Below are 9,317 nucleotides of genomic sequence, written 5' to 3' on the forward strand. Positions count from 1 at the left end.
AAGCACCTGGTCAGAGAAGGAGGAACAAGCTATAGGGCCAATCTTTAACCAAGGATTAGACACAAATTCTACTTTGTCACTTTAGTACAATTACTCTTTTAATTTTCCTTAGTAAACATCTTGAAACTGTGTGGTCTGCTCTGTGTGTTGTCCTTGTAGTGTGGAAAGGAGAGAGATCACAGATGGAAAATAATGAAGAGCAAGGAAGAAGATGCTCCCTGTGCACTGGGCAGGAAGAACTCCATTGGCCACTCTGAGATACCGGCTGAGAAGTCAGAGGATCTGATGTCAAGCAACAGTGATATGGGAGGACTGAGTTGTCCCTAGGCAAAAGCTAGTGGAATAATCTGGAGTGCAGAGAGGGACTGAGACCAATGGTAGGTTTTGGTGTTTAGTGCTCTGCTCCCCTGCCGAGAACACTGGGAAGCTCAGCGTTCCAGGAGAGCATGAAGACGCAGAGGTAGTGCCCCGAAGGTATGCATCAGAAGCCACTCCTCTTGGAGAAGGAAGAGAAGAGTTGTCTTAGCTCCCTTGCACACCTGTTTTTGTCTTGTGCCAGAGAGCCAGCGCTTTAAAGGATGCATTAAAGAATGTCTCATCTTGGAAACAGACAAGTTCAGAGAGCTTTCCAAGGGTGGAAGACCAGAGGCAGCTTTGTCCTTCAGAAGGTGAAGGCTGCTCGGAGAGCTGGCAGTCTGGAGGGGAGGATGAAAGCGAGCGCAGTTTCCTCATGTTGGAGCCAGAGAGAAGAATTGTAATTAGAAATGATGTAATCATTCCGCTTGCTCATAATTTCTGCAGTGGTAATAGTTGAACCTGGAGATTCTCCCTCTGCAGTGAAGATGTTCTGTGTCTCACCAACAGAATGGGCTTGTTTCAGAAAGATGCTCAGGGGTGGGCTAAGGTCTTAAGTGGTCCTGGGGACAGTCCTCCAGGAGGGGCCTCCGAACCTATGTTGGCACCAGCCCAGGCAGCAGCCACTAGCTCTTTGTCATTTTGTTTGTTTAGTCCTCAACACATCACCACGCACAATCCTTCGTAATACAAGCCTTTCTGATTTGGTGGGTGGTTGATGACTGACATACCACATCTGATCCGATTTTCGCCTTCTAGTTTCACCGTCTTCCTGGATATAATCTTCTGAAATACAAAGAAGCGACAAGAGACAGTGAACTACATAAACTGAGGGTGGGGGAATAGGGGAGAGGTGGTTTTCTTTGTCTGAAATACCTGGATTCTTGAGTCTGTCATGGCTTGCCTGACATCTGAAACGATGTGACATTATGGTAATTGGAAACAAATACACACAAAGAACTTCCATGAATGGCTATTTTCCTTTTATGGAAAAAACAACCTATTATTGATGCAATTTCTTTAAACTGGAGGGAGTCGACATTTAGCCTGAGTGGATCCTCAAAAGCTCCTCTAACAACTCAAACAAAAGACCCAGATACTGCCTGGTACGATCCACGACACCTCAAAAATTCCACGGAACGAATTATTCTCCTGTTTTAGAGAAGAAGGAAGCAGGTTTGGAAATGGAATCTGCTGAAATGAATGTCAGCCTGCAAGGAGTTACATTACTTGAAGAGAAATTTAAATCTCCTGAACATGTGCACCTATCCAGAGAGATAGAGTGTGAAAAGTATTTGTTCATTCATTCATTCATTCATGCATTCATGTATTCATGTATTTAGCAAATATTTATTGGCAGTCATCTCTGTATCTGTCTGTTTGGCTTTCCAGGTTGGACGCCGCTCTGCATAGGGTTCTGACTCTGCAGGAGGAAGACAGTGCATGTTCGTTAGTCTCCTCCTGAGAGGCAGGGTGGCCCCAGGCGATGGGATGCTGGTCAGAGACATGGAGCATCACCCTTACATTTGTGAGCTCCCAGGAGCTTTCACATTTGGAAACACAGTTATGGAGGCAGATGATCTCACCCACCTGACTGGGATTGGGGCCACCTGAACCCAAGCTTGCGCGACTTCCCTACTCTCCACATTAAAATGTCTCTGTATCTTTACTCACTGTCGTCTTCCCTGCTGTTTCAGGAAAGTAGTGTCCAAGGCTGACCTCTCCAGCTGTCCTCACCCTCGCCAGCATCTGGTCTTTCTCTTCCCTCTTGACTTTTTCTGCTCTCCACAAGCACACCTAGTTCTCCCCCTCATGTACAGACAAGCTCGCTCTTCTACTAATCCTCAAACTACCAGAATTTTCTCTATTTTCAGTGACCACCAACCTTCTCAGATGGTACTTCCTCCTCTGCGGTCAGTCCATCCTCTCCCTACAAACTCCCTACAGCCCACCAGATGAAACTACGTGCAAAGGTGACCAATGGCCTCTGTGGTAGAGAGGTGTGTCCCCATATCTGTCATATTTTTCTTCCTTGAGAAGTAGAACCCATCAGTGTTAGTGGAGCACGACTGCCCAGCCAAAGACTGCATTTCCAGGTTTCCTTGCAGCTGGGTATGGCCGTGTATGTAACTTCTGGATCATCCCCTTAAAAGGAAGGGACATGCTATATCCACTTTTGCTTTTTATCTTCATGCTGGCTAACTGTGGAGGGATGATGGGAGCAGTAACTTTAGACCTGAGATAGAAACCTCATGCTCATGATGGCAGAGCAACAAGATAGAAGGAGCATGGGTCCCCAATGAGATGGCTTGGCCATGTCAGCCCTGAACTGTTGTGTGAGGGGAAATACACTTCACACTGCTATTTTGGCCTTTATTACAGCAGCTAAATCTGTATCCTTATAGAATAACCCACATCTTCATCAATACAAGCTTCAAATTGCCGATTCTAATGACCGTTTCCCAGACACTACACCTCTTGATTTCCCTGCGGCACTAGGCACTATGGATAACCTTTCTTCATGAAGTTTTCTCCTCCTCCTGTTCCCCCCTGATTCCCCTCCCACCCCTCTGACTGTCCCTTCTTTGTCTACCTCAGGGCTTTCCCTTCTTAATCCCTGCTCTAATGGTGATTCTCCACTGACTTTCTCCTCTACACTCAGTGCCCTTCTTTGGTAAGCTGATCCCCCAATGCACTATTTCAATTCTTTCTTCAGACCTCACCAGCTCTGCCTTGGTCTGCCTCCCGGTCAGTGCTGATGCTTTCCACATAGCAGTATGGCGTGACGGTAAAGGCCACGGACTCCAGAGCCAGACGCTCCTCTTGGAATCCCAGCTCTGTCACTTACTATGGGGTCTTGAGCAAGTCACTTAACTTCTCTCTGCCTCAGTTTCCTCATGGACAGCAGGAGGATAACAAGAGCCCTTATCTGAAAGTGTTGTTGTGAGGATTAAATGGGTTAATAGATGGATGGGACTCAGACCAGAGCCTGGCCCCCGGAAAGTGCTATCTAAGTGTTAACTCTTGTTGTTGGCATTCACACATGAGGACACAGGTCCCAGTTCCTGACCAAGCCGTGGCTGGCCCAGACATTACCTCAGAGTCACAGTCACTTCAGGTGCTTTGGTGGCAAGAAACGTGATCGGATATTGCTGCCTGCCTGGATTCCTGATCTCCTCCTTGCTCTGGTCTCTGGCAATTACAAGATAGTTTTCTTCCCCTTTGTGTCAATGACTTTTGGACACCGGTCTCTAGCCCTGATCCTTCACTGGAGCCCCAGTACTGCCTCTGAAACCAGCCGTGGCCATAGCACGTTGAACTCATCCTTCAGTCACCGTCAAAGCCTCCTGGATGGGTTCTGCTTGGTCGGTGGAATCACAGGCCTCGTCCTTTGGGGCTGATCCATTGTGATAATTCCCACATGCTACTGAGCATTTTTACTGGGAAATTTCTCTCTTCTTCGGGATAATTACGGTGTCAGACTTGTGTGGATTAGTAGTAGGAACACCCAATTCCAGAATCAGACTGATTCTAATTCAAATCCAAGCTACTCCACCAGCACTGGGGAAATTATTAAACATGCATGGTTTTGCAACACAACAAGTACGTTCTGTAAAATTGGATACGTTCAGATAACACACACGGGGAACTTGGACATAGGAGGCAGCCAATAAATATTTTTTCTCTTCTGTTAAAAGTAAGCTTATTTTATTTATTTTTTTGCATTTATATTTTGCATTTATATTTTGCATTTCTTTTCCTGTTAACCTTATAGCAAGGGGCCAGAGGGTTTGAATTTGCTTGTGCCCTTCTCTGCAGGGGAAGCTCACTGTTAGTGGGTTTGCTAGCAGGACAATAACTCAAAAAACTTTAAAGCTAAATGAATGCATTTGTATCAGGCTGATTCCAGAAATCTGTTTAAGTGACCCTTTCATACAGATTAGCTCGCTTCCTTCCCCAGCCATGCCGAGTTGAACAGGAGGCATAGTCAGTTTTTCATCTGACTTACCCAGAGTCTGCCCAGACGAAGCTTTGCTTTTCTGTTTTTTACAGGAATTGTTAGTGAAAGGTAGGTCACTGCCATCCACCCCTGGTTCTTCAGGCTTCTGAAGTCTCAGGACAAATGCAGGAGTGGGGAAAATAAGTGGTTGTCTATATACCTTGCTTCTGAGGAAAAAAAAAACAACAAGGCTAGGTCTAAAAGAAATCAAGCAAGTTCTTGTCTCTTTCCCCAAGAGCGAGCTTGATTCCCTTAACAAAAATAAGCTAGCTCCTCCAATACTGGCAGTGGAAGCAAGCTCTAAATATTGCATGGGATATACTTATACTCAAAATTATTTATTGTTTATCTGAAATTCAGATTTAACTGCCGATCCTGTATTTTATCTGGCAACCCTAACTAGGAGAGGAAGGAAAAGTGTTGGAGGCGATGGATTCTGTGTGAGAAGGGAGAGGAAAATACGGACAACGTGGGCAGGCCAATGCCCACTCGGTGAGACAGACAGAGTTCTCGTGCACAGATGATCTCAGTCGGTGAAGCAGTCCGCTCTCGCCGGGTTGGAGTCCAAGACTCTGCGCCCTCGAGGGCTGGTGGGTTTGGTTATTCTTTCCTTTCTTGCTCTACAGAGAGTGCCCCGTGGAGGTCTCTACCACCCGCCCTTCCTCAGACAGCAAGACTCTTCACTCCAACCCCGATCTGTTTGTTCTGCTAAGAGCCTTCTGAGAAATGGAACACTGAGGGGAAAAAGTGGAGACGCAGTAAAATGCCTAAAGTATAACCTAATCTGGGCCAAATGTAGCCCACAGCATCCTAAAAATGAGACACGTGGGCACCTCCAGCCTCTAATTACACAGTGAGGATGACGCAGACTGGCTGCAGCCCCGGGTTGCTAGAGAGTGTATAAAACCAGACATTGCTTTTCTCATGGAAAATGGGAAAGCAGTCACTTTGGAGATGGTGGCGTGGAGAGAAGGCATGCATTTAATTCTCGTCAGTATGAACATGTTTATTTCAACCTACCTAATATAGTTTTTGTGATATTTAAAGCATCCACAATGGTCTGTATGTTGTAAAATGAAACCAAAACAAAGGAGCTCAACATCCCTAGTTATTAGGGAAAATACAAATTAAAAACACAATAAGGGGGCCAGCCCTGGTGGCCTAGTGGTTAAGTTCAGCACACTCTGCTTCAGCAGCCTGGGTTTGGTTCCTGGGCGCAGACCTACACAGCTCTGTTAGTGGCCGTGCTGTGCTGGCAACCCACATACTAAAAAAAAGAGGAAGATTGACATGGATGTTAGCTCAGATGAATCTTCTTCAGCAAAAACAAAAAATGAAAAACACAATAAGATACCACTACCTTCCTTCTAGAATGACTAAAATTAAATTACAAAACAAAGCAACAACTGACAACACCAAGTACTAGCCAGGTTGCAGATCAACAATGCAAGATGATACAGTCACTCTGGAAAAGAGTTTGATGTTTTTTTACAAAGCTAAATATACACTTACTATAATACCCAGAAATCTCACTCCTTGTGTTAAACTTGTTTATTTCAGGAGAAGTGAAAACCCATGTCCACACAAAGACCTGTACGTTAATGTTTATAACAGCTGTATTCATAATAGCCAGAAAACTGGAAACAACCAAAAGTCGGTCAACTGGTAAGTGGGTACACAAACTATGGTACATCCAAACAATGGAATACTACTCAGCAATGAAAAGGAAGAAGGCTACTGATACGTATAAAACCACAGATGAATCTCAAAAACATTATGTGAGTGAAAAAAGCCAGACTCAAAGGCTACCTGCTCTAGGATTCCATTTATATGACATTTTGAAAAAAGCAAAAAAACGATAGGGACAGAAAATTGATCAGTGGGATGGGGACTTTTTACCAAGGGGTATGAGGGAATTTTGGGGGTGATGAAGCTGTTTGATACCCTGCTTATGGTGGTAGTTATACAACTGCATACATTTGTCAAAACTCGTTGAATTGTATGCTTAAAAAGATGATTTTGCTCTACATAAATTAACTCAATAAACCTGACTTTAAAAATCCTGAGGTATTATTTTTATTAGGATATTGTTATCATCTGTGTTAATGTGAGCTAATATTTGAGTATTTAATATATGCCAGTCACTATGCTGTACATTATATGCATATTGGATGATTTTAAACATATGTACATTAGAGAATTGTTATATATATTAGATGATTATATGTATGCATATATATGAGAGTGATTATTAGATGAAGAAACTAAGGCTCAGAGAGGTTAAGGAACTTGCTCAAGGTCACACAGATGGTAAGTGGTAAAGCTGAGATTTGAACCCAGGATTGTCTGACTCTGGAGCCATCCCATCTTGCTGCCCTGGTTCGAGGTGTAAGCATAATCAACTCGCATTTATCTAGTCAGGGTTTCTCAATCTCAGCACAACTGACATTCGGGCTGGATAAGTTTTTGTTTTGGGGGGGCTGTCCTGTGCATTATAGAATGTTTAGCTTCTACCCACTAGATGCCAGGGGTGCCCCCTCAGTTATAACAACCAAAAATATCTCCAGACATTGCCAAATGTACCCCAGGGGCAAAGTCTCCCTCTCTCCCCATTAAAAACACTGAGCTTTCAGCAGGACTGTCCCAAAGAAAGACCCACATGGAGCCATTGGGAATATACTAAAAAATACTGAATTGTATACTTTAGAAGGAGGAATTTTGTGGTGAGTGAATTATATCTCAATTTTTTAAAAAGAACTCTGCGAGTGATTATATTATTACTTCTATTTTATGTAACAGAAAACTCGTGTTCAGAGCCTCTAATTCTAAGAGGCTGAACAAAGCGTGAAAATTCCCCCTTGTACCTCCAAACTCTTAACAGTTTGGTGTATTTGCTTCTAGTACTTTTTCTATGCAGTCACAAGTGCGTGTGTGTGATATAAATATAATACCAGTCATGCTATACTTACTGTTCTACACCTTGATGGCTGTTTTTATTTTATGTTTTACTTTAGAGATCAGTCCACGATACGGGCTAGAGAGAGAGACACACACAAAACCAGAGAGGCAGAGAACGAGAGGAAGGAGTTCCTTAGTATTTCATAGAATGAATGCATCCTAATGTATTTAAGCACTTCCCCTATTGATGGATATTTCAGTCCATCCATTCTGTAAATAACGTGTTTATTCCCCAGAGTTCCATCCTTTTTGGGCCACTACTCTTCTCACTCCCACCCACTCTCCCTGGATTATCTCTCCTCCGTTCTCAAGTTACTGGCATCCAATGGTACCACCATTAGACCTAGACAAGAGTGTCCTGCCCTAGATTGTGTACTTTAAAGTCCCCTACATATGCAAGCATACAAAGCGTAAGTTAATTAAGGACTATTTGGGCACCTTTGTCATTCAGGATCCAGCACTCCGCACAGGTACTGTGTGGCCCATGTCTTTAAACATCCGCTCTACTAACACTGCTTACGTTGCAGGGAAACACTTCACAACTCTTGCCCTATGTCCCCAAAATAAAAGGCAGCTGCCTCCAAATCTGTGCTGCCGACAGTGGAGACAGATGCTGCTTCTGAGTCTGGAGAGGATTTGAGCAGGGGGAGTATTTAGACAATTAACTTGCCAAATGATGGCGTGAGTATAATAGATTATTGCATAACAAAGTGTTTCCCAGTAGTGCTGAGCGTTCATATTTTTGCTTCTCTTCATGTTGTAAATCATGACTCTCCTGGTATTTACAACAGTTGCACAGAATGGTGGAAAAACATTATAATAGCAAATAATATTGTTTATGTAATGGTAAACAATACTCTTATTATTAATTATATATCCTTTTATTCAATATATTATATTATTTTAAATTTATATGTATGTAGGTCTAGGCATAACATATGTGAAGCTATGTAAATAACCAATTCTTTGCATTGGCCACCAGATGGACTGTGGTAAATTGTTTGCAAAGATAGCTGTCAATAATTCTTCGCCTCCCTGTCCACTCATGCCATTTCTCCCCTCAAAAATTGGAGTCTGTTTCTCTCACTTGAATCTGGGATGACCTCACCACCTGCTTTGACCAATAGAATGTGGCGGAAGTGCCTGTGCCAGTTCAGGGCCTGGGCCTTAGGCCTGGCAGCTTCTGCTTTCTTGTTGGGATCCAGCCACCAAGTAAGGAAGCCACCTTCATTCAGACTACTGAATGATGAGAAACCATGGAGGGAGAGGTCCCAGCCTCCTAGCCATCCCCTCAAAGGCCCCAGACATGTGAATAAGGCCCTCTTCGACCCTCCATCTCCAGCTAAGCCGCCATATGACTGCAGTCTCATTAATGAGCCCAGGAGAGACTAATAGAAGAACCAGCAAGGCGATTTACAGAATGGTGAGAAATGGGAGATCATTATTCTAAACCACTAAGTTTTGAGGTGATTTGTTATATAGCAAAAGATAACTAAAGGGGCCAGCCTGATGGCATAGTGGTTTTCACATGCTCCATTTTGGGGACTCAGGGTTCACAGATTTGGATCTCGGGCATGGACCTACACATCACCCACCAGGCCATGCTGTGGCGGCATCCCACGTACAAAATAGAGGAAGATTGGCACAGATGCTAGCTCAGGACAATCTTCTTCAAGCAGAAAGAGGAAGACTGGCAACAGATGTCAGCTCAGAGCCAATCTTCCTTGCCAAAAAAAAGAAAAAAAGAGCTAACAAAAACATGGATGTTGCTAGAGTTGCTAATAGTTTTATCTTTATAAAAATATTTAAGATTAAATGGCCAGCCCCATAGCCAAGTGGTTAAGTTTGCACGCTCCGCTTTGGCGGCCCAGGGTTTCGCCCGTTTGGATCCTGGGCGCAGACGTGGCACTGCTCATCAAGCCATGCTGAGGCAGCATCCCACATGCCACAACTAGAAGGACCCACAACTCAACAAAAAAAAAAGCAACTATGTACCTGGGGGCTT

The sequence above is a fragment of the Equus przewalskii genome, chromosome 18 (assembly GCF_037783145.1).
Source record: "Equus przewalskii isolate Varuska chromosome 18, EquPr2, whole genome shotgun sequence".
Taxonomy (NCBI): Eukaryota; Metazoa; Chordata; class Mammalia; order Perissodactyla; family Equidae; genus Equus; species Equus przewalskii.